Source organism: Phyllobates terribilis, unplaced genomic scaffold (assembly GCF_046119375.1).
Source record: "Phyllobates terribilis strain yellow unplaced genomic scaffold, ASM4611937v1 Scaffold_40__1_contigs__length_11209783, whole genome shotgun sequence".
Classification (NCBI taxonomy): Eukaryota; Metazoa; Chordata; class Amphibia; order Anura; family Dendrobatidae; genus Phyllobates; species Phyllobates terribilis.
This window is the reverse complement of record NW_027362800.1, coordinates 4,478,131-4,502,327: the sequence shown is the minus strand read 5'-3', so window position 1 is coordinate 4,502,327 and position 24,197 is coordinate 4,478,131. Positions and strand designations below refer to the sequence as shown.

The 24,197-nt window shown below is 45.3% G+C and overlaps 18 non-coding genes and 1 pseudogene across 18 annotated transcripts; all 19 read left to right on the top strand.

Annotated features, from left to right (window-relative positions):
• The first annotated feature begins 373 nt into the window (after positions 1-373).
• LOC141187454 (U2 spliceosomal RNA) lies at positions 374-564 on the top strand. The gene has a single exon (XR_012261638.1). It is a non-coding gene; the product is annotated as a U2 spliceosomal RNA (small nuclear RNA).
• A 1,122-nt stretch (positions 565-1,686) lies between these two features.
• Positions 1,687-1,877, top strand: LOC141187453 (U2 spliceosomal RNA). The gene has a single exon (XR_012261637.1). It is a non-coding gene; the product is annotated as a U2 spliceosomal RNA (small nuclear RNA).
• A 1,120-nt stretch (positions 1,878-2,997) lies between these two features.
• Positions 2,998-3,188, top strand: LOC141185401 (U2 spliceosomal RNA). Its single transcript, XR_012260067.1, has one exon. It is a non-coding gene; the product is annotated as a U2 spliceosomal RNA (small nuclear RNA).
• Positions 3,189-4,311: 1,123 nt separating this feature from the next.
• Positions 4,312-4,502, top strand: LOC141187452 (U2 spliceosomal RNA). Its single transcript, XR_012261636.1, has one exon. It is a non-coding gene; the product is annotated as a U2 spliceosomal RNA (small nuclear RNA).
• Positions 4,503-5,623: 1,121 nt separating this feature from the next.
• Positions 5,624-5,814, top strand: LOC141187450 (U2 spliceosomal RNA). The gene has a single exon (XR_012261635.1). It is a non-coding gene; the product is annotated as a U2 spliceosomal RNA (small nuclear RNA).
• Positions 5,815-6,937: 1,123 nt separating this feature from the next.
• On the top strand, positions 6,938-7,128 carry LOC141187448 (U2 spliceosomal RNA). Its single transcript, XR_012261633.1, has one exon. It is a non-coding gene; the product is annotated as a U2 spliceosomal RNA (small nuclear RNA).
• Positions 7,129-8,249: 1,121 nt separating this feature from the next.
• On the top strand, positions 8,250-8,440 carry LOC141187447 (U2 spliceosomal RNA). The gene has a single exon (XR_012261632.1). It is a non-coding gene; the product is annotated as a U2 spliceosomal RNA (small nuclear RNA).
• Positions 8,441-9,561: 1,121 nt separating this feature from the next.
• Positions 9,562-9,752, top strand: LOC141187446 (U2 spliceosomal RNA). The gene has a single exon (XR_012261631.1). It is a non-coding gene; the product is annotated as a U2 spliceosomal RNA (small nuclear RNA).
• Positions 9,753-10,873: 1,121 nt separating this feature from the next.
• LOC141187445 (U2 spliceosomal RNA) lies at positions 10,874-11,064 on the top strand. Its single transcript, XR_012261630.1, has one exon. It is a non-coding gene; the product is annotated as a U2 spliceosomal RNA (small nuclear RNA).
• A 1,121-nt stretch (positions 11,065-12,185) lies between these two features.
• On the top strand, positions 12,186-12,376 carry LOC141187444 (U2 spliceosomal RNA). The gene has a single exon (XR_012261629.1). It is a non-coding gene; the product is annotated as a U2 spliceosomal RNA (small nuclear RNA).
• A 1,122-nt stretch (positions 12,377-13,498) lies between these two features.
• LOC141187443 (U2 spliceosomal RNA) lies at positions 13,499-13,689 on the top strand. The gene has a single exon (XR_012261628.1). It is a non-coding gene; the product is annotated as a U2 spliceosomal RNA (small nuclear RNA).
• A 1,120-nt stretch (positions 13,690-14,809) lies between these two features.
• LOC141187442 (U2 spliceosomal RNA) lies at positions 14,810-15,000 on the top strand. Its single transcript, XR_012261627.1, has one exon. It is a non-coding gene; the product is annotated as a U2 spliceosomal RNA (small nuclear RNA).
• Positions 15,001-16,124: 1,124 nt separating this feature from the next.
• LOC141187441 (U2 spliceosomal RNA) lies at positions 16,125-16,315 on the top strand. The gene has a single exon (XR_012261626.1). It is a non-coding gene; the product is annotated as a U2 spliceosomal RNA (small nuclear RNA).
• Positions 16,316-17,436: 1,121 nt separating this feature from the next.
• Positions 17,437-17,627, top strand: LOC141187439 (U2 spliceosomal RNA). The gene has a single exon (XR_012261625.1). It is a non-coding gene; the product is annotated as a U2 spliceosomal RNA (small nuclear RNA).
• A 1,056-nt stretch (positions 17,628-18,683) lies between these two features.
• On the top strand, positions 18,684-18,874 carry LOC141187438 (U2 spliceosomal RNA). Its single transcript, XR_012261624.1, has one exon. It is a non-coding gene; the product is annotated as a U2 spliceosomal RNA (small nuclear RNA).
• A 1,121-nt stretch (positions 18,875-19,995) lies between these two features.
• LOC141187436 (U2 spliceosomal RNA) lies at positions 19,996-20,186 on the top strand. The gene has a single exon (XR_012261622.1). It is a non-coding gene; the product is annotated as a U2 spliceosomal RNA (small nuclear RNA).
• A 1,056-nt stretch (positions 20,187-21,242) lies between these two features.
• Positions 21,243-21,433, top strand: LOC141191394 (U2 spliceosomal RNA). Its single transcript, XR_012265390.1, has one exon. It is a non-coding gene; the product is annotated as a U2 spliceosomal RNA (small nuclear RNA).
• Positions 21,434-22,554: 1,121 nt separating this feature from the next.
• Positions 22,555-22,670, top strand: LOC141186081 (U2 spliceosomal RNA; annotated as a pseudogene).
• Positions 22,671-23,194: 524 nt separating this feature from the next.
• LOC141185615 (U2 spliceosomal RNA) lies at positions 23,195-23,376 on the top strand. The gene has a single exon (XR_012260259.1). It is a non-coding gene; the product is annotated as a U2 spliceosomal RNA (small nuclear RNA).
• Positions 23,377-24,197: the final 821 nt, after the last annotated feature.

Genomic DNA, 24,197 nt, shown 5'->3' with positions numbered 1-24,197 from the left:
AGCAGCAGCCACCTTCAGTCTGCTGCTGGACAGCCAGCAGCAGCAGCAGGAGAGGTAATTAATCAGCAACCCTCCTGCTAAGGGTAGACAGCTGCTCGTTCCACCCCCCCCCCGCCTTAATTGGTTCTCCTCCCTTCCAACGGTGTTGAGGCGGGTGGGAACAGCCGGGGGTTGAGGGTACTGTGCTAAAAGAGGTGGAGTTATGCAGATCTAAAACGCGTGGATTGCAGCAGCAGCAAGCCGAAAAGTGCAGGCATGTGAGGGATCTAGAGGTTGACAGCATGTCTTCTTAACGGGAGTCCAGGTGGCCATCTCCACAAATGGACTTTTCAGAATCCTTGGGTGGCACCGTAGTCGGAAACCAATTCTGGTTATCGCTTCTCGGCCTTTTGGCTAAGATCAAGTGTAGTATCTGTTCTTATCAGTTTAATATCTGATACGTCCCCTATCTGGGGACCATATATTAAATGGATTTTTAGAACAGGGAGATGGAAAAAGAGCTTGCTCTGTCCACTCCACGCATTGACCTGGTATTGCAGTATCTCCAGGACCGGTGCACCCCTTCTTTAATGCAGTTTCTAAAATCAGAAAGAATTGAATTCAATGCTTTTTGTTCATTTTGCTTGTTTGTCGGATTTTGGGATGGACTCTTTGGCTTTGCTTTTCTTCTCCTCATTGGATTTTTCATGTTAAAAGTTGCAGAAGCCAGATGACAAGCTCATTTTGGTTCAACTTCAGCAACTGTGCATTGCATTGCCATGTAATGTAATGTAATGCAATGCTATCTATCTAGCTCTCCCTCTATACTTCCTTTTGGATAAACAGACATATTAGGCAAGCATTTTGGAGCTTTCACCTAAATAACTACAGGTGGTGAGATAAGCTGCACAATATAATTGACCTTTCAGTATATTGTTGCACACACACCATCTATTTAGCAAATGCCCTTGTTATCAACAGCAGCCTTTTAAACTCACCTGAGCTAACAGGTATGTGAGCTGGTTACTCTGCTGCGCTTAAAATTTCTTTTTTGGTTTGCTACAATGCCTTTTCTGAAACGTTGTCTCCCTCTGCTGGAACACTGACTTCTTTCATTTAATGCCTGCAGACTATAAAAGAGAAACCAACCCAAAAAGTTTGGTTAATTAGTCTGTGGCATTCTTTTAAACTGTTGCTTATGGCGGTCTCTGTGAGCTTCTCAGTGACATTCAGCCATCCAGGTATCCCGCCTGCAGTAGACGGAATGTGGCAATGGAACGCTGGCTGCGCGTGTCATAATAGGCTCTGAGCCTTTATATACCTGCGCACAGCAGCAGCCACCTTCAGTCTGCTGCTGGACAGCCAGCAGCAGCAGCAGCAGGAGAGGTAATTAATCAGCAACCCTCCTGCTAAGGGTAGACAGCTGCTCGTTCCACCCCCCCCCCCCGCCTTAATTGGTTCTCCTCCCTTCCAACGGTGTTGAGGCGGGTGGGAACAGCCGGGGGTTGAGGGTACTGTGCTAAAAGAGGTGGAGTTATGCAGATCTAAAACGCGTGGATTGCAGCAGCAGCAAGCCGAAAAGTGCAGGCATGTGAGGGATCTAGAGGTTGACAGCATGTCTTCTTAACGGGAGTCCAGGTGGCCATCTCCACAAATGGACTTTTCAGAATCCTTGGGTGGCACCGTAGTCGGAAACCAATTCTGGTTATCGCTTCTCGGCCTTTTGGCTAAGATCAAGTGTAGTATCTGTTCTTATCAGTTTAATATCTGATACGTCCCCTATCTGGGGACCATATATTAAATGGATTTTTAGAACAGGGAGATGGAAAAAGAGCTTGCTCTGTCCACTCCACGCATTGACCTGGTATTGCAGTATCTCCAGGACCGGTGCACCCCTTCTTTAATGCAGTTTCTAAAATCAGAAAGAATTGAATTCAATGCTTTTTGTTCATTTTGCTTGTTTGTCGGATTTTGGGATGGACTCTTTGGCTTTGCTTTTCTTCTCCTCATTGGATTTTTCATGTTAAAAGTTGCAGAAGCCAGATGACAAGCTCATTTTGGTTCAACTTCAGCAACTGTGCATTGCATTGCCATGTAATGTAATGTAATGCAATGCTATCTATCTAGCTCTCCCTCTATACTTCCTTTTGGATAAACAGACATATTAGGCAAGCATTTTGGAGCTTTCACCTAAATAACTACAGGTGGTGAGATAAGCTGCACAATATAATTGACCTTTCAGTATATTGTTGCACACACACCATCTATTTAGCAAATGCCCTTGTTATCAACAGCAGCCTTTTAAACTCACCTGAGCTAACAGGTATGTGAGCTGGTTACTCTGCTGCGCTTAAAATTTCTTTTTTGGTTTGCTACAATGCCTTTTCTGAAACGTTGTCTCCCTCTGCTGGAACACTGACTTCTTTCATTTAATGCCTGCAGACTATAAAAGAGAAACCAACCCAAAAAGTTTGGTTGATTAGTCTGTGGCATTCTTTTAAACTGTTGCTTATGGCGGTCTCTGTGAGCTTCTCAGTGACATTCAGCCATCCAGGTATCCCGCCTGCAGTAGACGGAATGTGGCAATGGAACGCTGGCTGCGCGTGTCATAATAGGCTCTGAGCCTTTATATACCTGCGCACAGCAGCAGCCACCTTCAGTCTGCTGCTGGACAGCCAGCAGCAGCAGCAGCAGGAGAGGTAATTAATCAGCAACCCTCCTGCTAAGGGTAGACAGCTGCTCGTTCCACCCCCCCCCCGCCTTAATTGGTTCTCCTCCCTTCCAACGGTGTTGAGACGGGTGGGAACAGCCGGGGGTTGAGGGTACTGTGCTAAAAGAGGTGGAGTTATGCAGATCTAAAACGCGTGGATTGCAGCAGCAGCAAGCCGAAAAGTGCAGGCATGTGAGGGATCTAGAGGTTGACAGCATGTCTTCTTAACGGGAGTCCAGGTGGCCATCTCCACAAATGGACTTTTCAGAATCCTTGGGTGGCACCGTAGTCGGAAACCAATTCTGGTTATCGCTTCTCGGCCTTTTGGCTAAGATCAAGTGTAGTATCTGTTCTTATCAGTTTAATATCTGACACGTCCCCTATCTGGGGACCATATATTAAATGGATTTTTAGAACAGGGAGATGGAAAAAGAGCTTGCTCTGTCCACTCCATGCATTGACCTGGTACTGCAGTATCTCCAGGACCGGTGCACCCCTTCTTTAATGCAGTTTCTAAAATCAGAAAGAATTGAATTCAATGCTTTTTGTTCATTTTGCTTGTTTGTCGGATTTTGGGATGGACTCTTTGGCTTTGCTTTTCTTCTCCTCATTGGATTTTTCATGTTAAAAGTTGCAGAAGCCAGATGACAAGCTCATTTTGGTTCAACTTCAGCAACTGTGCATTGCATTGCCATGTAATGTAATGTAATGCAATGCTATCTATCTAGCTCTCCCTCTATACTTCCTTTTGGATAAACAGACATATTAGGCAAGCATTTTGGAGCTTTCACCTAAATAACTACAGGTGGTGAGATAAGCTGCACAATATAATTGACCTTTCAGTATATTGTTGCACACACACCATCTATTTAGCAAATGCCCTTGTTATCAACAGCAGCCTTTTAAACTCACCTGAGCTAACAGGTATGTGAGCTGGTTACTCTGCTGCGCTTAAAATTTCTTTTTTGGTTTGCTACAATGCCTTTTCTGAAACGTTGTCTCCCTCTGCTGGAACACTGACTTCTTTCATTTAATGCCTGCAGACTATAAAAGAGAAACCAACCCAAAAAGTTTGGTTGATTAGTCTGTGGCATTCTTTTAAACTGTTGCTTATGGCGGTCTCTGTGAGCTTCTCAGTGACATTCAGCCATCCAGGTATCCCGCCTGCAGTAGACGGAATGTGGCAATGGAACGCTGGCTGCGCGTGTCATAATAGGCTCTGAGCCTTTATATACCTGCGCACAGCAGCAGCCACCTTCAGTCTGCTGCTGGACAGCCAGCAGCAGCAGCAGCAGGAGAGGTAATTAATCAGCAACCCTCCTGCTAAGGGTGGACAGCTGCTCGTTCCACCCCCACCCCCCCGCCTTAATTGGTTCTCCTCCCTTCCAACGGTGTTGAGGCGGGTGGGAACAGCCGGGGGTTGAGGGTACTGTGCTAAAAGAGGTGGAGTTATGCAGATCTAAAACGCGTGGATTGCAGCAGCAGCAAGCCGAAAAGTGCAGGCATGTGAGGGATCTAGAGGTTGACAGCATGTCTTCTTAACGGGAGTCCAGGTGGCCATCTCCACAAATGGACTTTTCAGAATCCTTGGGTGGCACCGTAGTCGGAAACCAATTCTGGTTATCGCTTCTCGGCCTTTTGGCTAAGATCAAGTGTAGTATCTGTTCTTATCAGTTTAATATCTGATACGTCCCCTATCTGGGGACCATATATTAAATGGATTTTTAGAACAGGGAGATGGAAAAAGAGCTTGCTCTGTCCACTCCACGCATTGACCTGGTATTGCAGTATCTCCAGGACCGGTGCACCCCTTCTTTAATGCAGTTTCTAAAATCAGAAAGAATTGAATTCAATGCTTTTTGTTCATTTTGCTTGTTTGTCAGATTTTGGGATGGACTCTTTGGCTTTGCTTTTCTTCTCCTCATTGGATTTTTCATGTTAAAAGTTGCAGAAGCCAGATGACAAGCTCATTTTGGTTCAACTTCAGCAACTGTGCATTGCATTGCCATGTAATGTAATGTAATGCAATGCTATCTATCTAGCTCTCCCTCTATACTTCCTTTTGGATAAACAGACATATTAGGCAAGCATTTTGGAGCTTTCACCTAAATAACTACAGGTGGTGAGATAAGCTGCACAATATAATTGACCTTTCAGTATATTGTTGCACACACACCATCTATTTAGCAAATGCCCTTGTTATCAACAGCAGCCTTTTAAACTCACCTGAGCTAACAGGTATGTGAGCTGGTTACTCTGCTGCGCTTAAAATTTCTTTTTTGGTTTGCTACAATGCCTTTTCTGAAACGTTGTCTCCCTCTGCTGGAACACTGACTTCTTTCATTTAATGCCTGCAGACTATAAAAGAGAAACCAACCCAAAAAGTTTGGTTGATTAGTCTGTGGCATTCTTTTAAACTGTTGCTTATGGCGGTCTCTGTGAGCTTCTCAGTGACATTCAGCCATCCAGGTATCCCGCCTGCAGTAGACGGAATGTGGCAATGGAACGCTGGCTGCGCGTGTCATAATAGGCTCTGAGCCTTTATATACCTGCGCACAGCAGCAGCCACCTTCAGTCTGCTGCTGGACAGCCAGCAGCAGCAGCAGCAGGAGAGGTAATTAATCAGCAACCCTCCTGCTAAGGGTAGACAGCTGCTCGTTCCACCCCCCCCCCCGCCTTAATTGGTTCTCCTCCCTTCCAACGGTGTTGAGACGGGTGGGAACAGCCGGGGGTTGAGGGTACTGTGCTAAAAGAGGTGGAGTTATGCAGATCTAAAACGCGTGGATTGCAGCAGCAGCAAGCCGAAAAGTGCAGGCATGTGAGGGATCTAGAGGTTGACAGCATGTCTTCTTAACGGGAGTCCAGGTGGCCATCTCCACAAATGGACTTTTCAGAATCCTTGGGTGGCACCGTAGTCGGAAACCAATTCTGGTTATCGCTTCTCGGCCTTTTGGCTAAGATCAAGTGTAGTATCTGTTCTTATCAGTTTAATATCTGATACGTCCCCTATCTGGGGACCATATATTAAATGGATTTTTAGAACAGGGAGATGGAAAAAGAGCTTGCTCTGTCCACTCCACGCATTGACCTGGTATTGCAGTATCTCCAGGACCGGTGCACCCCTTCTTTAATGCAGTTTCTAAAATCAGAAAGAATTGAATTCAATGCTTTTTGTTCATTTTGCTTGTTTGTCGGATTTTGGGATGGACTCTTTGGCTTTGCTTTTCTTCTCCTCATTGGATTTTTCATGTTAAAAGTTGCAGAAGCCAGATGACAAGCTCATTTTGGTTCAACTTCAGCAACTGTGCATTGCATTGCCATGTAATGTAATGTAATGCAATGCTATCTATCTAGCTCTCCCTCTATACTTCCTTTTGGATAAACAGACATATTAGGCAAGCATTTTGGAGCTTTCACCTAAATAACTACAGGTGGTGAGATAAGCTGCACAATATAATTGACCTTTCAGTATATTGTTGCACACACACCATCTATTTAGCAAATGCCCTTGTTATCAACAGCAGCCTTTTAAACTCACCTGAGCTAACAGGTATGTGAGCTGGTTACTCTGCTGCGCTTAAAATTTCTTTTTTGGTTTGCTACAATGCCTTTTCTGAAACGTTGTCTCCCTCTGCTGGAACACTGACTTCTTTCATTTAATGCCTGCAGACTATAAAAGAGAAACCAACCCAAAAAGTTTGGTTGATTAGTCTGTGGCATTCTTTTAAACTGTTGCTTATGGCGGTCTCTGTGAGCTTCTCAGTGACATTCAGCCATCCAGGTATCCCGCCTGCAGTAGACGGAATGTGGCAATGGAACGCTGGCTGCGCGTGTCATAATAGGCTCTGAGCCTTTATATACCTGCGCACAGCAGCAGCCACCTTCAGTCTGCTGCTGGACAGCCAGCAGCAGCAGCAGCAGGAGAGGTAATTAATCAGCAACCCTCCTGCTAAGGGTGGACAGCTGCTCGTTCCACCCCCACCCCCCCGCCTTAATTGGTTCTCCTCCCTTCCAACGGTGTTGAGGCGGGTGGGAACAGCCGGGGGTTGAGGGTACTGTGCTAAAAGAGGTGGAGTTATGCAGATCTAAAACGCGTGGATTGCAGCAGCAGCAAGCCGAAAAGTGCAGGCATGTGAGGGATCTAGAGGTTGACAGCATGTCTTCTTAACGGGAGTCCAGGTGGCCATCTCCACAAATGGACTTTTCAGAATCCTTGGGTGGCACCGTAGTCGGAAACCAATTCTGGTTATCGCTTCTCGGCCTTTTGGCTAAGATCAAGTGTAGTATCTGTTCTTATCAGTTTAATATCTGATACGTCCCCTATCTGGGGACCATATATTAAATGGATTTTTAGAACAGGGAGATGGAAAAAGAGCTTGCTCTGTCCACTCCACGCATTGACCTGGTATTGCAGTATCTCCAGGACCGGTGCACCCCTTCTTTAATGCAGTTTCTAAAATCAGAAAGAATTGAATTCAATGCTTTTTGTTCATTTTGCTTGTTTGTCAGATTTTGGGATGGACTCTTTGGCTTTGCTTTTCTTCTCCTCATTGGATTTTTCATGTTAAAAGTTGCAGAAGCCAGATGACAAGCTCATTTTGGTTCAACTTCAGCAACTGTGCATTGCATTGCCATGTAATGTAATGTAATGCAATGCTATCTATCTAGCTCTCCCTCTATACTTCCTTTTGGATAAACAGACATATTAGGCAAGCATTTTGGAGCTTTCACCTAAATAACTACAGGTGGTGAGATAAGCTGCACAATATAATTGACCTTTCAGTATATTGTTGCACACACACCATCTATTTAGCAAATGCCCTTGTTATCAACAGCAGCCTTTTAAACTCACCTGAGCTAACAGGTATGTGAGCTGGTTACTCTGCTGCGCTTAAAATTTCTTTTTTGGTTTGCTACAATGCCTTTTCTGAAACGTTGTCTCCCTCTGCTGGAACACTGACTTCTTTCATTTAATGCCTGCAGACTATAAAAGAGAAACCAACCCAAAAAGTTTGGTTGATTAGTCTGTGGCATTCTTTTAAACTGTTGCTTATGGCGGTCTCTGTGAGCTTCTCAGTGACATTCAGCCATCCAGGTATCCCGCCTGCAGTAGACGGAATGTGGCAATGGAACGCTGGCTGCGCGTGTCATAATAGGCTCTGAGCCTTTATATACCTGCGCACAGCAGCAGCCACCTTCAGTCTGCTGCTGGACAGCCAGCAGCAGCAGCAGCAGGAGAGGTAATTAATCAGCAACCCTCCTGCTAAGGGTAGACAGCTGCTCGTTCCACCCCCCCCCCCGCCTTAATTGGTTCTCCTCCCTTCCAACGGTGTTGAGACGGGTGGGAACAGCCGGGGGTTGAGGGTACTGTGCTAAAAGAGGTGGAGTTATGCAGATCTAAAACGCGTGGATTGCAGCAGCAGCAAGCCGAAAAGTGCAGGCATGTGAGGGATCTAGAGGTTGACAGCATGTCTTCTTAACGGGAGTCCAGGTGGCCATCTCCACAAATGGACTTTTCAGAATCCTTGGGTGGCACCGTAGTCGGAAACCAATTCTGGTTATCGCTTCTCGGCCTTTTGGCTAAGATCAAGTGTAGTATCTGTTCTTATCAGTTTAATATCTGATACGTCCCCTATCTGGGGACCATATATTAAATGGATTTTTAGAACAGGGAGATGGAAAAAGAGCTTGCTCTGTCCACTCCACGCATTGACCTGGTATTGCAGTATCTCCAGGACCGGTGCACCCCTTCTTTAATGCAGTTTCTAAAATCAGAAAGAATTGAATTCAATGCTTTTTGTTCATTTTGCTTGTTTGTCGGATTTTGGGATGGACTCTTTGGCTTTGCTTTTCTTCTCCTCATTGGATTTTTCATGTTAAAAGTTGCAGAAGCCAGATGACAAGCTCATTTTGGTTCAACTTCAGCAACTGTGCATTGCATTGCCATGTAATGTAATGTAATGCAATGCTATCTATCTAGCTCTCCCTCTATACTTCCTTTTGGATAAACAGACATATTAGGCAAGCATTTTGGAGCTTTCACCTAAATAACTACAGGTGGTGAGATAAGCTGCACAATATAATTGACCTTTCAGTATATTGTTGCACACACACCATCTATTTAGCAAATGCCCTTGTTATCAACAGCAGCCTTTTAAACTCACCTGAGCTAACAGGTATGTGAGCTGGTTACTCTGCTGCGCTTAAAATTTCTTTTTTGGTTTGCTACAATGCCTTTTCTGAAACGTTGTCTCCCTCTGCTGGAACACTGACTTCTTTCATTTAATGCCTGCAGACTATAAAAGAGAAACCAACCCAAAAAGTTTGGTTGATTAGTCTGTGGCATTCTTTTAAACTGTTGCTTATGGCGGTCTCTGTGAGCTTCTCAGTGACATTCAGCCATCCAGGTATCCCGCCTGCAGTAGACGGAATGTGGCAATGGAACGCTGGCTGCGCGTGTCATAATAGGCTCTGAGCCTTTATATACCTGCGCACAGCAGCAGCCACCTTCAGTCTGCTGCTGGACAGCCAGCAGCAGCAGCAGCAGGAGAGGTAATTAATCAGCAACCCTCCTGCTAAGGGTAGACAGCTGCTCGTTCCACCCCCCCCCCCGCCTTAATTGGTTCTCCTCCCTTCCAACGGTGTTGAGACGGGTGGGAACAGCCGGGGGTTGAGGGTACTGTGCTAAAAGAGGTGGAGTTATGCAGATCTAAAACGCGTGGATTGCAGCAGCAGCAAGCCGAAAAGTGCAGGCATGTGAGGGATCTAGAGGTTGACAGCATGTCTTCTTAACGGGAGTCCAGGTGGCCATCTCCACAAATGGACTTTTCAGAATCCTTGGGTGGCACCGTAGTCGGAAACCAATTCTGGTTATCGCTTCTCGGCCTTTTGGCTAAGATCAAGTGTAGTATCTGTTCTTATCAGTTTAATATCTGATACGTCCCCTATCTGGGGACCATATATTAAATGGATTTTTAGAACAGGGAGATGGAAAAAGAGCTTGCTCTGTCCACTCCACGCATTGACCTGGTATTGCAGTATCTCCAGGACCGGTGCACCCCTTCTTTAATGCAGTTTCTAAAATCAGAAAGAATTGAATTCAATGCTTTTTGTTCATTTTGCTTGTTTGTCGGATTTTGGGATGGACTCTTTGGCTTTGCTTTTCTTCTCCTCATTGGATTTTTCATGTTAAAAGTTGCAGAAGCCAGATGACAAGCTCATTTTGGTTCAACTTCAGCAACTGTGCATTGCATTGCCATGTAATGTAATGTAATGCAATGCTATCTATCTAGCTCTCCCTCTATACTTCCTTTTGGATAAACAGACATATTAGGCAAGCATTTTGGAGCTTTCACCTAAATAACTACAGGTGGTGAGATAAGCTGCACAATATAATTGACCTTTCAGTATATTGTTGCACACACACCATCTATTTAGCAAATGCCCTTGTTATCAACAGCAGCCTTTTAAACTCACCTGAGCTAACAGGTATGTGAGCTGGTTACTCTGCTGCGCTTAAAATTTCTTTTTTGGTTTGCTACAATGCCTTTTCTGAAACGTTGTCTCCTTCTGCTGGAACACTGACTTCTTTCATTTAATGCCTGCAGACTATAAAAGAGAAACCAACCCAAAAAGTTTGGTTGATTAGTCTGTGGCATTCTTTTAAACTGTTGCTTATGGCGGTTTCTGTGAGCTTCTCAGTGACATTCAGCCATCCAGGTATCCCGCCTGCAGTAGACGGAATGTGGCAATGGAACGCTGGCTGCGCGTGTCATAATAGGCTCTGAGCCTTTATATACCTGCGCACAGCAGCAGCCACCTTCAGTCTGCTGCTGGACAGCCAGCAGCAGCAGCAGCAGGAGAGGTAATTAATCAGCAACCCTCCTGCTAAGGGTAGACAGCTGCTCGTTCCACCCCCCCCCCCGCCTTAATTGGTTCTCCTCCCTTCCAACGGTGTTGAGGCGGGTGGGAACAGCCGGGGGTTGAGGGTACTGTGCTAAAAGAGGTGGAGTTATGCAGATCTAAAACGCGTGGATTGCAGCAGCAGCAAGCCGAAAAGTTCAGGCATGTGAGGGATCTAGAGGTTGACAGCATGTCTTCTTAACGGGAGTCCAGGTGGCCATCTCCACAAATGGACTTTTCAGAATCCTTGGGTGGCACCGTAGTCGGAAACCAATTCTGGTTATCGCTTCTCGGCCTTTTGGCTAAGATCAAGTGTAGTATCTGTTCTTATCAGTTTAATATCTGATACGTCCCCTATCTGGGGACCATATATTAAATGGATTTTTAGAACAGGGAGATGGAAAAAGAGCTTGCTCTGTCCACTCCACGCATTGACCTGGTATTGCAGTATCTCCAGGACCGGTGCACCCCTTCTTTAATGCAGTTTCTAAAATCAGAAAGAATTGAATTCAATGCTTTTTGTTCATTTTGCTTGTTTGTCGGATTTTGGGATGGACTCTTTGGCTTTGCTTTTCTTCTCCTCATTGGATTTTTCATGTTAAAAGTTGCAGAAGCCAGATGACAAGCTCATTTTGGTTCAACTTCAGCAACTGTGCATTGCATTGCCATGTAATGTAATGTAATGCAATGCTATCTATCTAGCTCTCCCTCTATACTTCCTTTTGGATAAACAGACATATTAGGCAAGCATTTTGGAGCTTTCACCTAAATAACTACAGGTGGTGAGATAAGCTGCACAATATAATTGACCTTTCAGTATATTGTTGCACACACACCATCTATTTAGCAAATGCCCTTGTTATCAACAGCAGCCTTTTAAACTCACCTGAGCTAACAGGTATGTGCGCTGGTTACTCTGCTGCGCTTAAAATTTCTTTTTTGGTTTGCTACAATGCCTTTTCTGAAACGTTGTCTCCCTCTGCTGGAACACTGACTTCTTTCATTTAATGCCTGCAGACTATAAAAGAGAAACCAACCCAAAAAGTTTGGTTGATTAGTCTGTGGCATTCTTTTAAACTGTTGCTTATGGCGGTCTCTGTGAGCTTCTCAGTGACATTCAGCCATCCAGGTATCCCGCCTGCAGTAGACGGAATGTGGCAATGGAACGCTGGCTGCGCGTGTCATAATAGGCTCTTAGCCTTTATATACCTGCGCACAGCAGCAGCCACCTTCAGTCTGCTGCTGGACAGCCAGCAGCAGCAGCAGCAAGAGAGGTAATTAATCAGCAACCCTCCTGCTAAGGGTAGACAGCTGCTCGTTCCACCCCCCCCCCCGCCTTAATTGGTTCTCCTCCCTTCCAACGGTGTTGAGGCGGGTGGGAACAGCCGGGGGTTGAGGGTACTGTGCTAAAAGAGGTGGAGTTATGCAGATCTAAAACGCGTGGATTGCAGCAGCAGCAAGCCGAAAAGTGCAGGCATGTGAGGGATCTAGAGGTTGACAGCATGTCTTCTTAACGGGAGTCCAGGTGGCCATCTCCACAAATGGACTTTTCAGAATCCTTGGGTGGCACCGTAGTCGGAAACCAATTCTGGTTATCGCTTCTCGGCCTTTTGGCTAAGATCAAGTGTAGTATCTGTTCTTATCAGTTTAATATCTGATACGTCCCCTATCTGGGGACCATATATTAAATGGATTTTTAGAACAGGGAGATGGAAAAAGAGCTTGCTCTGTCCACTCCACGCATTGACCTGGTATTGCAGTATCTCCAGGACCGGTGCACCCCTTCTTTAATGCAGTTTCTAAAATCAGAAAGAATTGAATTCAATGCTTTTTGTTCATTTTGCTTGTTTGTCGGATTTTGGGATGGACTCTTTGGCTTTGCTTTTCTTCTCCTCATTGGATTTTTCATGTTAAAAGTTGCAGAAGCCAGATGACAAGCTCATTTTGGTTCAACTTCAGCAACTGTGCATTGCATTGCCATGTAATGTAATGTAATGCAATGCTATCTATCTAGCTCTCCCTCTATACTTCCTTTTGGATAAACAAACATATTAGGCAAGCATTTTGGAGCTTTCACCTAAATAACTACAGGTGGTGAGATAAGCTGCACAATATAATTGACCTTTCAGTATATTGTTGCACACACACCATCTATTTAGCAAATGCCCTTGTTATCAACAGCAGCCTTTTAAACTCACCTGAGCTAACAGGTATGTGAGCTGGTTACTCTGCTGCGCTTAAAATTTCTTTTTTGGTTTGCTACAATGCCTTTTCTGAAACGTTGTCTCCCTCTGCTGGAACACTGACTTCTTTCATTTAATGCCTGCAGACTATAAAAGAGAAACCAACCCAAAATGTTTGGTTGATTAGTCTGTGGCATTCTTTTAAACTGTTGCTTATGGCGGTCTCTGTGAGCTTCTCAGTGACATTCAGCCATCCAGGTATCCCGCCTGCAGTAGACGGAATGTGGCAATGGAACGCTGGCTGCGCGTGTCATAATAGGCTCTGAGCCTTTATATACCTGCGCACAGCAGCAGCCACCTTCAGTCTGCTGCTGGACAGCCAGCAGCAGCAGCAGCAGGAGAGGTAATTAATCAGCAACCCTCCTGCTAAGGGTAGACAGCTGCTCGTTCCACCCCCCCCCCCCGCCTTAATTGGTTCTCCTCCCTTCCAACGGTGTTGAGGCGGGTGGGAACAGCCGGGGGTTGAGGGTACTGTGCTAAAAGAGGTGGAGTTATGCAGATCTAAAACGCGTGGATTGCAGCAGCAGCAAGCCGAAAAGTGCAGGCATGTGAGGGATCTAGAGGTTGACAGCATGTCTTCTTAACGGGAGTCCAGGTGGCCATCTCCACAAATGGACTTTTCAGAATCCTTGGGTGGCACCGTAGTCGGAAACCAATTCTGGTTATCGCTTCTCGGCCTTTTGGCTAAGATCAAGTGTAGTATCTGTTCTTATCAGTTTAATATCTGATACGTCCCCTATCTGGGGACCATATATTAAATGGATTTTTAGAACAGGGAGATGGAAAAAGAGCTTGCTCTGTCCACTCCACGCATTGACCTGGTATTGCAGTATCTCCAGGACCGGTGCACCCCTTCTTTAATGCAGTTTCTAAAATCAGAAAGAATTGAATTCAATGCTTTTTGTTCATTTTGCTTGTTTGTCGGATTTTGGGATGGACTCTTTGGCTTTGCTTTTCTTCTCCTCATTGGATTTTTCATGTTAAAAGTTGCAGAAGCCAGATGACAAGCTCATTTTGGTTCAACTTCAGCAACTGTGCATTGCATTGCCATGTAATGTAATGTAATGCAATGCTATCTATCTAGCTCTCCCTCTATACTTCCTTTTGGATAAACAGACATATTAGGCAAGCATTTTGGAGCTTTCACCTAAATAACTACAGGTGGTGAGATAAGCTGCACAATATAATTGACCTTTCAGTATATTGTTGCACACACACCATCTATTTAGCAAATGCCCTTGTTATCAACAGCAGCCTTTTAAACTCACCTGAGCTAACAGGTATGTGAGCTGGTTACTCTGCTGCGCTTAAAATTTCTTTTTTGGTTTGCTACAATGCCTTTTCTGAAACGTTGTCTCCCTCTGCTGGAACACTGACTTCTTTTATTTAATGCCTGCAGACTATAAAAGAGAAACCAACCCAAAAAGTTTGGTTGATTAGTCTGTGGCATTCTTTTAAACTGTTGCTTATGGCGGTCTCTGTGAGCTTCTCAGTGACATTCAGCCATCCAGGTATCCCGCCTGCAGTAGACGGAATGTGGCAATGGAACGCTGGCTGCGCGTGTCATAATAGGCTCTGAGCCTTTATATACCTGCGCACAGCAGCAGCCACCTTCAGTCTGCTGCTGGACAGCCAGCAGCAGCAGCAGCAGGAGAGGTAATTAATCAGCAACCCTCCTGCTAAGGGTAGACAGCTGCTCGTTCCACCCCCCCCCCGCCTTAATTGGTTCTCCTCCCTTCCAACGGTGTTGAGACGGGTGGGAACAGCCGGGGGTTGAGGGTACTGTGCTAAAAGAGGTGGAGTTATGCAGATCTAAAACGCGTGGATTGCAGCAGCAGCAAGCCGAAAAGTGCAGGCATGTGAGGGATCTAGAGGTTGACAGCATGTCTTCTTAACGGGAGTCCAGGTGGCCATCTCCACAAATGGACTTTTCAGAATCCTTGGGTGGCACCGTAGTCGGAAACCAATTCTGGTTATCGCTTCTCGGCCTTTTGGCTAAGATCAAGTGTAGTATCTGTTCTTATCAGTTTAATATCTGATACGTCCCCTATCTGGGGACCATATATTAAATGGATTTTTAGAACAGGGAGATGGAAAAAGAGCTTGCTCTGTCCACTCCACGCATTGACCTGGTATTGCAGTATCTCCAGGACCGGTGCACCCCTTCTTTAATGCAGTTTCTAAAATCAGAAAGAATTGAATTCAATGCTTTTTGTTCATTTTGCTTGTTTGTCGGATTTTGGGATGGACTCTTTGGCTTTGCTTTTCTTCTCCTCATTGGATTTTTCATGTTAAAAGTTGCAGAAGCCAGATGACAAGCTCATTTTGGTTCAACTTCAGCAACTGTGCATTGCATTGCCATGTAATGTAATGTAATGCAATGCTATCTATCTAGCTCTCCCTCTATACTTCCTTTTGGATAAACAGACATATTAGGCAAGCATTTTGGAGCTTTCACCTAAATAACTACAGGTGGTGAGATAAGCTGCACAATATAATTGACCTTTCAGTATATTGTTGCACACACACCATCTATTTAGCAAATGCCCTTGTTATCAACAGCAGCCTTTTAAACTCACCTGAGCTAACAGGTATGTGAGCTGGTTACTCTGCTGCGCTTAAAATTTCTTTTTTGGTTTGCTACAATGCCTTTTCTGAAACGTTGTCTCCCTCTGCTGGAACACTGACTTCTTTCATTTAATGCCTGCAGACTATAAAAGAGAAACCAACCCAAAAAGTTTGGTTGATTAGTCTGTGGCATTCTTTTAAACTGTTGCTTATGGCGGTTTCTGTGAGCTTCTCAGTGACATTCAGCCATCCAGGTATCCCGCCTGCAGTAGACGGAATGTGGCAATGGAACGCTGGCTGCGCGTGTCATAATAGGCTCTGAGCCTTTATATACCTGCGCACAGCAGCAGCCACCTTCAGTCTGCTGCTGGACAGCCAGCAGCAGCAGCAGCAAGAGAGGTAATTAATCAGCAACCCTCCTGATAAGGGTAGACAGCTGCTCGTTCCACCCCCCCCCCCCCCGCCTTAATTGGTTCTCCTCCCTTCCAACGGTGTTGAGGCGGGTGGGAACAGCCGGGGGTTGAGGGTACTGTGCTAAAAGAGGTGGAGTTATGCAGATCTAAAACGCGTGGATTGCAGCAGCAGCAAGCCGAAAAGTGCAGGCATGTGAGGGATCTAGAGGTTGACAGCATGTCTTCTTAACGGGAGTCCAGGTGGCCATCTCCACAAATGGACTTTTCAGAATCCTTGGGTGGCACCGTAGTCGGAAACCAATTCTGGTTATCGCTTCTCGGCCTTTTGGCTAAGATCAAGTGTAGTATCTGTTCTTATCAGTTTAATATCTGATACGTCCCCTATCTGGGGACCATATATTAAATGGATTTTTAGAACAGGGAGATGGAAAAAGAGCTTGCTCTGTCCACTCCACGCATTGACCTGGTATTGCAGTATCTCCAGGACCGGTGCACCCCTTCTTTAATGCAGTTTCTAAAATCAGAAAGAATTGAATTCAATGCTTTTTGTTCATTTTGCTTGTTTGTCGGATTTTGGGATGGACTCTTTGGCTTTGCTTTTCTTCTCCTCATTGGATTTTTCATGTTAAAAGTTGCAGAAGCCAGATGACAAGCTCATTTTGGTTCAACTTCAGCAACTGTGCATTGCATTGCCATGTAATGTAATGTAATGCAATGCTATCTATCTAGCTCTCCCTCTATACTTCCTTTTGGATAAACAGACATATTAGGCAAGCATTTTGGAGCTTTCACCTAAATAACTACAGGTGGTGAGATAAGCTGCACAATATAATTGACCTTTCAGTATATTGTTGCACACACACCATCTATTTAGCAAATGCCCTTGTTATCAACAGCAGCCTTTTAAACTCACCTGAGCTAACAGGTATGTGAGCTGGTTACTCTGCTGCGCTTAAAATTTCTTTTTTGGTTTGCTACAATGCCTTTTCTGAAACGTTGTCTCCCTCTGCTGGAACACTGACTTCTTTCATTTAATGCCTGCAGACTATAAAAGAGAAACCAACCCAAAAAGTTTGGTTGATTAGTCTGTGGCATTCTTTTAAACTGTTGCTTATGGCGGTCTCTGTGAGCTTCTCAGTGACATTCAGCCATCGAGGTATCCCGCCTGCAGTAGACGGAATGTGGCAATGGAACGCTGGCTGCGCGTGTCATAATAGGCTCTGAGCCTTTATATACCTGCGCACAGCAGCAGCCACCTTCAGTCTGCTGCTGGACAGCCAGCAGCAGCAGCAGCAGGAGAGGTAATTAATCAGCAACCCTCCTGCTAAGGGTAGACAGCTGCTCGTTCCACCCCCCCCCCCGCCTTAATTGGTTCTCCTCCCTTCCAACGGTGTTGAGGCGGGTGGGAACAGCCGGGGGTTGAGGGTACTGTGCTAAAAGAGGTGGAGTTATGCAGATCTAAAACGCGTGGATTGCAGCAGCAGCAAGCCGAAAAGTGCAGGCATGTGAGGGATCTAGAGGTTGACAGCATGTCTTCTTAACGGGAGTCCAGGTGGCCATCTCCACAAATGGACTTTTCAGAATCCTTGGGTGGCACCGTAGTCGGAAACCAATTCTGGTTATCGCTTCTCGGCCTTTTGGCTAAGATCAAGTGTAGTATCTGTTCTTATCAGTTTAATATCTGATACGTCCCCTATCTGGGGACCATATATTAAATGGATTTTTAGAACAGGGAGATGGAAAAAGAGCTTGCTCTGTCCACTCCACGCATTGACCTGGTATTGCAGTATCTCCAGGACCGGTGCACCCCTTCTTTAATGCAGTTTCTAAAATCAGAAAGAATTGAATTCAATGCTTTTTGTTCATTTTGCTTGTTTGTCGGATTTTGGGATGGACTCTTTGGCTTTGCTTTTCTTCTCCTCATTGGATTTTTCATGTTAAAAGTTGCAGAAGCCAGATGACAAGCTCATTTTGGTTCAACTTCAGCAACTGTGCATTGCATTGCCATGTAATGTAATGTAATGCAATGCTATCTATCTAGCTCTCCCTCTATACTTCCTTTTGGATAAACAGACATATTAGGCAAGCATTTTGGAGCTTTCACCTAAATAACTACAGGTGGTGAGATAAGCTGCACAATATAATTGACCTTTCAGTATATTGTTGCACACACACCATCTATTTAGCAAATGCCCTTGTTATCAACAGCAGCCTTTTAAACTCACCTGAGCTAACAGGTATGTGAGCTGGTTACTCTGCTGCGCTTAAAATTTATTTTTTGGTTTGCTACAATGCCTTTTCTGAAACGTTGTCTCCCTCTGCTGGAACACTGACTTCTTTCATTTAATGCCTGCAGACTATAAAAGAGAAACCAACCCAAAAAGTTTGGTTGATTAGTCTGTGGCATTCTTTTAAACTGTTGCTTATGGCGGTCTCTGTGAGCTTCTCAGTGACATTCAGCCATCCAGGTATCCCGCCTGCAGTAGACGGAATGTGGCAATGGAACGCTGGCTGCGCGTGTCATAATAGGCTCTGAGCCTTTATATACCTGCGCACAGCAGCAGCCACCTTCAGTCTGCTGCTGGACAGCCAGCAGCAGCAGCAGGAGAGGTAATTAATCAGCAACCCTCCTGCTAAGGGTAGACAGCTGCTCGTTCCACCGGGGGTTGAGGGTACTGTGCTAAAAGAGGTGGAGTTATGCAGATCTAAAACGCGTGGATTGCAGCAGCAGCAAGCCGAAAAGTGCAGGCATGTGAGGGATCTAGAGGTTGACAACATGTCTTCTTAACGGGAGTCCAGGTGGCCATCTCCACAAATGGACTTTTCAGAATCCTTGGGTGGCACCGTAGTCGGAAACCAATTCTGGTTATCGCTTCTCGGCCTTTTGGCTAAGATCAAGTGTAGTATCTGTTCTTATCAGTTTAATATCTGATACGTCCCCTATCTGGGGACCATATATTAAATGGATTTTTAGAACAGGGAGATGGAAAAAGAGCTTGCTCTGTCCACTCCACGCATTGACCTGGTATTGCAGTATCTCCAGGACCGGTGCACCCCTTCTTTAATGCAGTTTCTAAAATCAGAAAGAATTGAATTCAATGCTTTTTGTTCATTTTGCTTGTTTGTCGGATTTTGGGATGGACTCTTTGGCTTTGCTTTTCTTCTCCTCATTGGATTTTTCATGTTAAAAGTTGCAGAAGCCAGATGACAAGCTCATTTTGGTTCAACTTCAGCAACTGTGCATTGCATTGCCATGTAATGTAATGTAATGCAATGCTATCTATCTAGCTCTCCCTCTATACTTCCTTTTGGATAAACAGACATATTAGGCAAGCATTTTGGAGCTTTCACCTAAATAACTACAGGTGGTGAGATAAGCTGCACAATATAATTGACCTTTCAGTATATTGTTGCACACACACCATCTATTTAGCAAATGCCCTTGTTATCAACAGCAGCCTTTTAAACTCACCTGAGCTAACAGGTATGTGAGCTGGTTACTCTGCTGCGCTTAAAATTTCTTTTTTGGTTTGCTACAATGCCTTTTCTGAAACGTTGTCTCCCTCTGCTGGAACACTGACTTCTTCCATTTAATGCCTGCAGACTATAAAAGAGAAACCAACCCAAAAAGTTTGGTTGATTAGTCTGTGGCATTCTTTTAAACTGTTGCTTATGGCGGTCTCTGTGAGCTTCTCAGTGACATTCAGCCATCCAGGTATCCCGCCTGCAGTAGACGGAATGTGGCAATGGAACGCTGGCTGCGCGTGTCATAATTGGCTCTGAGCCTTTATATACCTGCGCACAGCAGCAGCCACCTTCAGCCTGCTGCTGGACAGCCAGCTGCAGCAGCAGCAGGAGAGGTAATTAATCAGCAACCCTCCTGCTAAGGGTAGACAGCTGCTCGTTCCACCCCCCCCCCCGCCTTAATTGGTTCTCCTCCCTTCCAACGGTGTTGAGGCGGGTGGGAACAGCCGGGGGTTGAGGGTACTGTGCTAAAAGAGGTGGAGTTATGCAGATCTAAAACGCGTGGATTGCAGCAGCAGCAAGCCGAAAAGTGCAGGCATGTGAGGGATCTAGAGGTTGACAGCATGTCTTCTTAACGGGAGTCCAGGTGGCCATCTCCACAAATGGACTTTTCAGAATCCTTGGGTGGCACCGTAGTCGGAAACCAATTCTGGTTATCGCTTCTCGGCCTTTTGGCTAAGATCAAGTGTAGTATCTGTTCTTATCAGTTTAATATCTGATACGTCCCCTATCTGGGGACCATATATTAAATGGATTTTTAGAACAGGGAGATGGAAAAAGAGCTTGCTCTGTCCACTCCACGCATTGACCTGGTATTGCAGTATCTCCAGGACCGGTGCACCCCTTCTTTAATGCAGTTTCTAAAATCAGAAAGAATTGAATTCAATGCTTTTTGTTCATTTTGCTTGTTTGTCGGATTTTGGGATGGACTCTTTGGCTTTGCTTTTCTTCTCCTCATTGGATTTTTCATGTTAAAAGTTGCAGAAGCCAGATGACAAGCTCATTTTGGTTCAACTTCAGCAACTGTGCATTGCATTGCCATGTAATGTAATGTAATGCAATGCTATCTATCTAGCTCTCCCTCTATACTTCCTTTTGGATAAACAGACATATTAGGCAAGCATTTTGGAGCTTTCACCTAAATAACTACAGGTGGTGAGATAAGCTGCACAATATAATTGACCTTTCAGTATATTGTTGCACACACACCATCTATTTAGCAAATGCCCTTGTTATCAACAGCAGCCTTTTAAACTCACCTGAGCTAACAGGTATGTGAGCTGGTTACTCTGCTGCGCTTAAAATTTATTTTTTGGTTTGCTACAATGCCTTTTCTGAAACGTTGTCTCCCTCTGCTGGAACACTGACTTCTTTCATTTAATGCCTGCAGACTATAAAAGAGAAACCAACCCAAAAAGTTTGGTTGATTAGTCTGTGGCATTCTTTTAAACTGTTGCTTATGGCGGTCTCTGTGAGCTTCTCAGTGACATTCAGCCATCCAGGTATCCCGCCTGCAGTAGACGGAATGTGGCAATGGAACGCTGGCTGCGCGTGTCATAATAGGCTCTGAGCCTTTATATACCTGCGCACAGCAGCAGCCACCTTCAGTCTGCTGCTGGACAGCCAGCAGCAGCAGCAGGAGAGGTAATTAATCAGCAACCCTCCTGCTAAGGGTAGACAGCTGCTCGTTCCACCGGGGGTTGAGGGTACTGTGCTAAAAGAGGTGGAGTTATGCAGATCTAAAACGCGTGGATTGCAGCAGCAGCAAGCCGAAAAGTGCAGGCATGTGAGGGATCTAGAGGTTGACAGCATGTCTTCTTAACGGGAGTCCAGGTGGCCATCTCCACAAATGGACTTTTCAGAATCCTTGGGTGGCACCGTAGTCGGAAACCAATTCTGGTTATCGCTTCTCGGCCTTTTGGCTAAGATCAAGTGTAGTATCTGTTCTTATCAGTTTAATATCTGATACGTCCCCTATCTGGGGACCATATATTAAATGGATTTTTAGAACAGGGAGATGGAAAAAGAGCTTGCTCTGTCCACTCCACGCATTGACCTGGTATTGCAGTATCTCCAGGACCGGTGCATCCCTTCTTTAATGCAGTTTCTAAAATCAGAAAGAATTGAATTCAATGCTTTTTGTTCATTTTGCTTGTTTGTCGGATTTTGGGATGGACTCTTTGGCTTTGCTTTTCTTCTCCTCATTGGATTTTTCATGTTAAAAGTTGCAGAAGCCAGATGACAAGCTCATTTTGGTTCAACTTCAGCAACTGTGCATTGCATTGCCATGTAATGTAATGTAATGCAATGCTATCTATCTAGCTCTCCCTCTATACTTCCTTTTGGATAAACAGACATATTAGGCAAGCATTTTGGAGCTTTCACCTAAATAACTACAGGTGGTGAGATAAGCTGCACAATATAATTGACCTTTCAGTATATTGTTGCACACACACCATCTATTTAGCAAATGCCCTTGTTATCAACAGCAGCCTTTTAAACTCACCTGAGCTAACAGGTATGTGAGCTGGTTACTCTGCTGCGCTTAAAATTTCTTTTTTGGTTTGCTACAATGCCTTTTCTGAAACGTTGTCTCCCTCTGCTGGAACACTGACTTCTTCCATTTAATGCCTGCAGACTATAAAAGAGAAACCAACCCAAAAAGTTTGGTTGATTAGTCTGTGGCATTCTTTTAAACTGTTGCTTATGGCGGTCTCTGTGAGCTTCTCAGTGACATTCAGCCATCCAGGTATCCCGCCTGCAGTAGACGGAATGTGGCAATGGAACGCTGGCTGCGCGTGTCATAATTGGCTCTGAGCCTTTATATACCTGCGCACAGCAGCAGCCACCTTCAGCCTGCTGCTGGACAGCCAGCTGCAGCAGCAGCAGGAGAGGTAATTAATCAGCAACCCTCCTGCTAAGGGTAGACAGCTGCTCGTTCCACCCCCCCCCCCGCCTTAATTGGTTCTCCTCCCTTCCAACGGTGTTGAGGCGGGTGGGAACAGCCGGGGGTTGAGGGTACTGTGCTAAAAGAGGTGGAGTTATGCAGATCTAAAACGCGTGGATTGCAGCAGCAGCAAGCCGAAAAGTGCAGGCATGTGAGGGATCTAGAGGTTGACAGCATGTCTTCTTAACGGGAGTCCAGGTGGCCATCTCCACAAATGGACTTTTCAGAATCCTTGGGTGGCACCGTAGTCGGAAACCAATTCTGGTTATCGCTTCTCGGCCTTTTGGCTAAGATCAAGTGTAGTATCTTTTGAAAAGGCAGTTTTGTCCTTGGGCTGCCCTAGTAAATTGATGCATTTTACACACTGGTTTGGTGCACTTGTTAGTACGCCAGGTGGCTCATAGAGTTATCTGATGGAAAACATGGCCCTCCAGGATCGAAGTCACTAGGCTGGGTAAGTGTGAGGGCTTTGGAGCAATGTGCCCCAGGAGTAGGCGCCCTGGTGGGAGTCCAAGCTTACTGGGACTGGGAACCCCAGAAAGACTTGGCTTCGTAGCACGCCGCACCTTTGCCAATCATACTTTCTGAGCAACCCCCCCTATTCCTGGCCTCCGGGCTAGGAAGGGGAATTTTTATAAACCTGGTCGGAGGTCCGGTCAGCTTTGGGCTGAGAAACCAACACAGGCTCCAGCTCCACTAGGGTGGCAGCCTAGATGGAAGCTGGGAGCACGAAAACGGCTCTTCTCCGGCTTCGGCTAGGGAGAGCATCGGAGATCCCTGACCCTCGCTGTGGCCTTCTGGCTCGGAGGGATGGGGATGGTTTATTGGGGACCCTCTCCTCCGGGAAGGGTCCACATGAATCCTCGCCTCGTGCGCTGTTTTGGTGTGACTTCGGTCACATTTTTCAGTGCCTTGGATGCAGCTTCAATCAAAAAATCTGTTCTTATCAGTTTAATATCTGATACGTCCCCTATCTGGGGACCATATATTAAATGGATTTTTAGAACAGGGAGATGGAAAAAGAGCTTGCTCTGTCCACTCCACGCATTGACCTGGTATTGCACTATCTCCAGGACCGGTGCACCCCTTCTTTAATGCAGTTTCTAAAATCAGAAAGAATTGAATTCAATGCTTTTTGTTCATTTTGCTTGTTTGTCGGATTTTGGGATGGACTCTTTGGCTTTGCTTTTCTTCTCCTCATTGGATTTTTCATGTTAAAAGTTGCAGAAGCCAGATGACAAGCTCATTTTGGTTCAACTTCAGCAACTGTGCATTGCATTGCCATGTAATGTAATGTAATGCAATGCTATCTATCTAGCTCTCCCTCTATACTTCCTTTTGGATAAACAGACATATTAGGCAAGCATTTTGGAGCTTTCACCTAAATAACTACAGGTGGTGAGATAAGCTGCACAATATAATTGACCTTTCAGTATATTGTTGCACACACACCATCTATTTAGCAAATGCCCTTGTTATCAACAGCAGCCTTTTAAACTCACCTGAGCTAACAGGTATGTGAGCTGGTTACTCTGCTGCGCTTAAAATTTCTTTTTTGGTTTGCTACAATGCCTTTTCTGAAACGTTGTCTCCCTCTGCTGGAACACTGACTTCTTTCATTTAATGCCTGCAGACTATAAAAGAGAAACCAACCCAAAAAGTTTGGTTGATTAGTCTGTGGCATTCTTTTAAACTGTTGCTTATGGCGGTCTCTGTGAGCTTCTCAGTGACATTCAGCCATCCAGGTATCCCGCCTGCAGTAGACGGAATGTGGCAATGGAACGCTGGCTGCGCGTGTCATAATAGGCTCTGAGCCTTTATATACCTGCGCACAGCAGCAGCCACCTTCAGTCTGCTGCTGGACAGCCAGCAGCAGCAGCAGCAGGAGAGGTAATTAATCAGCAACCCTC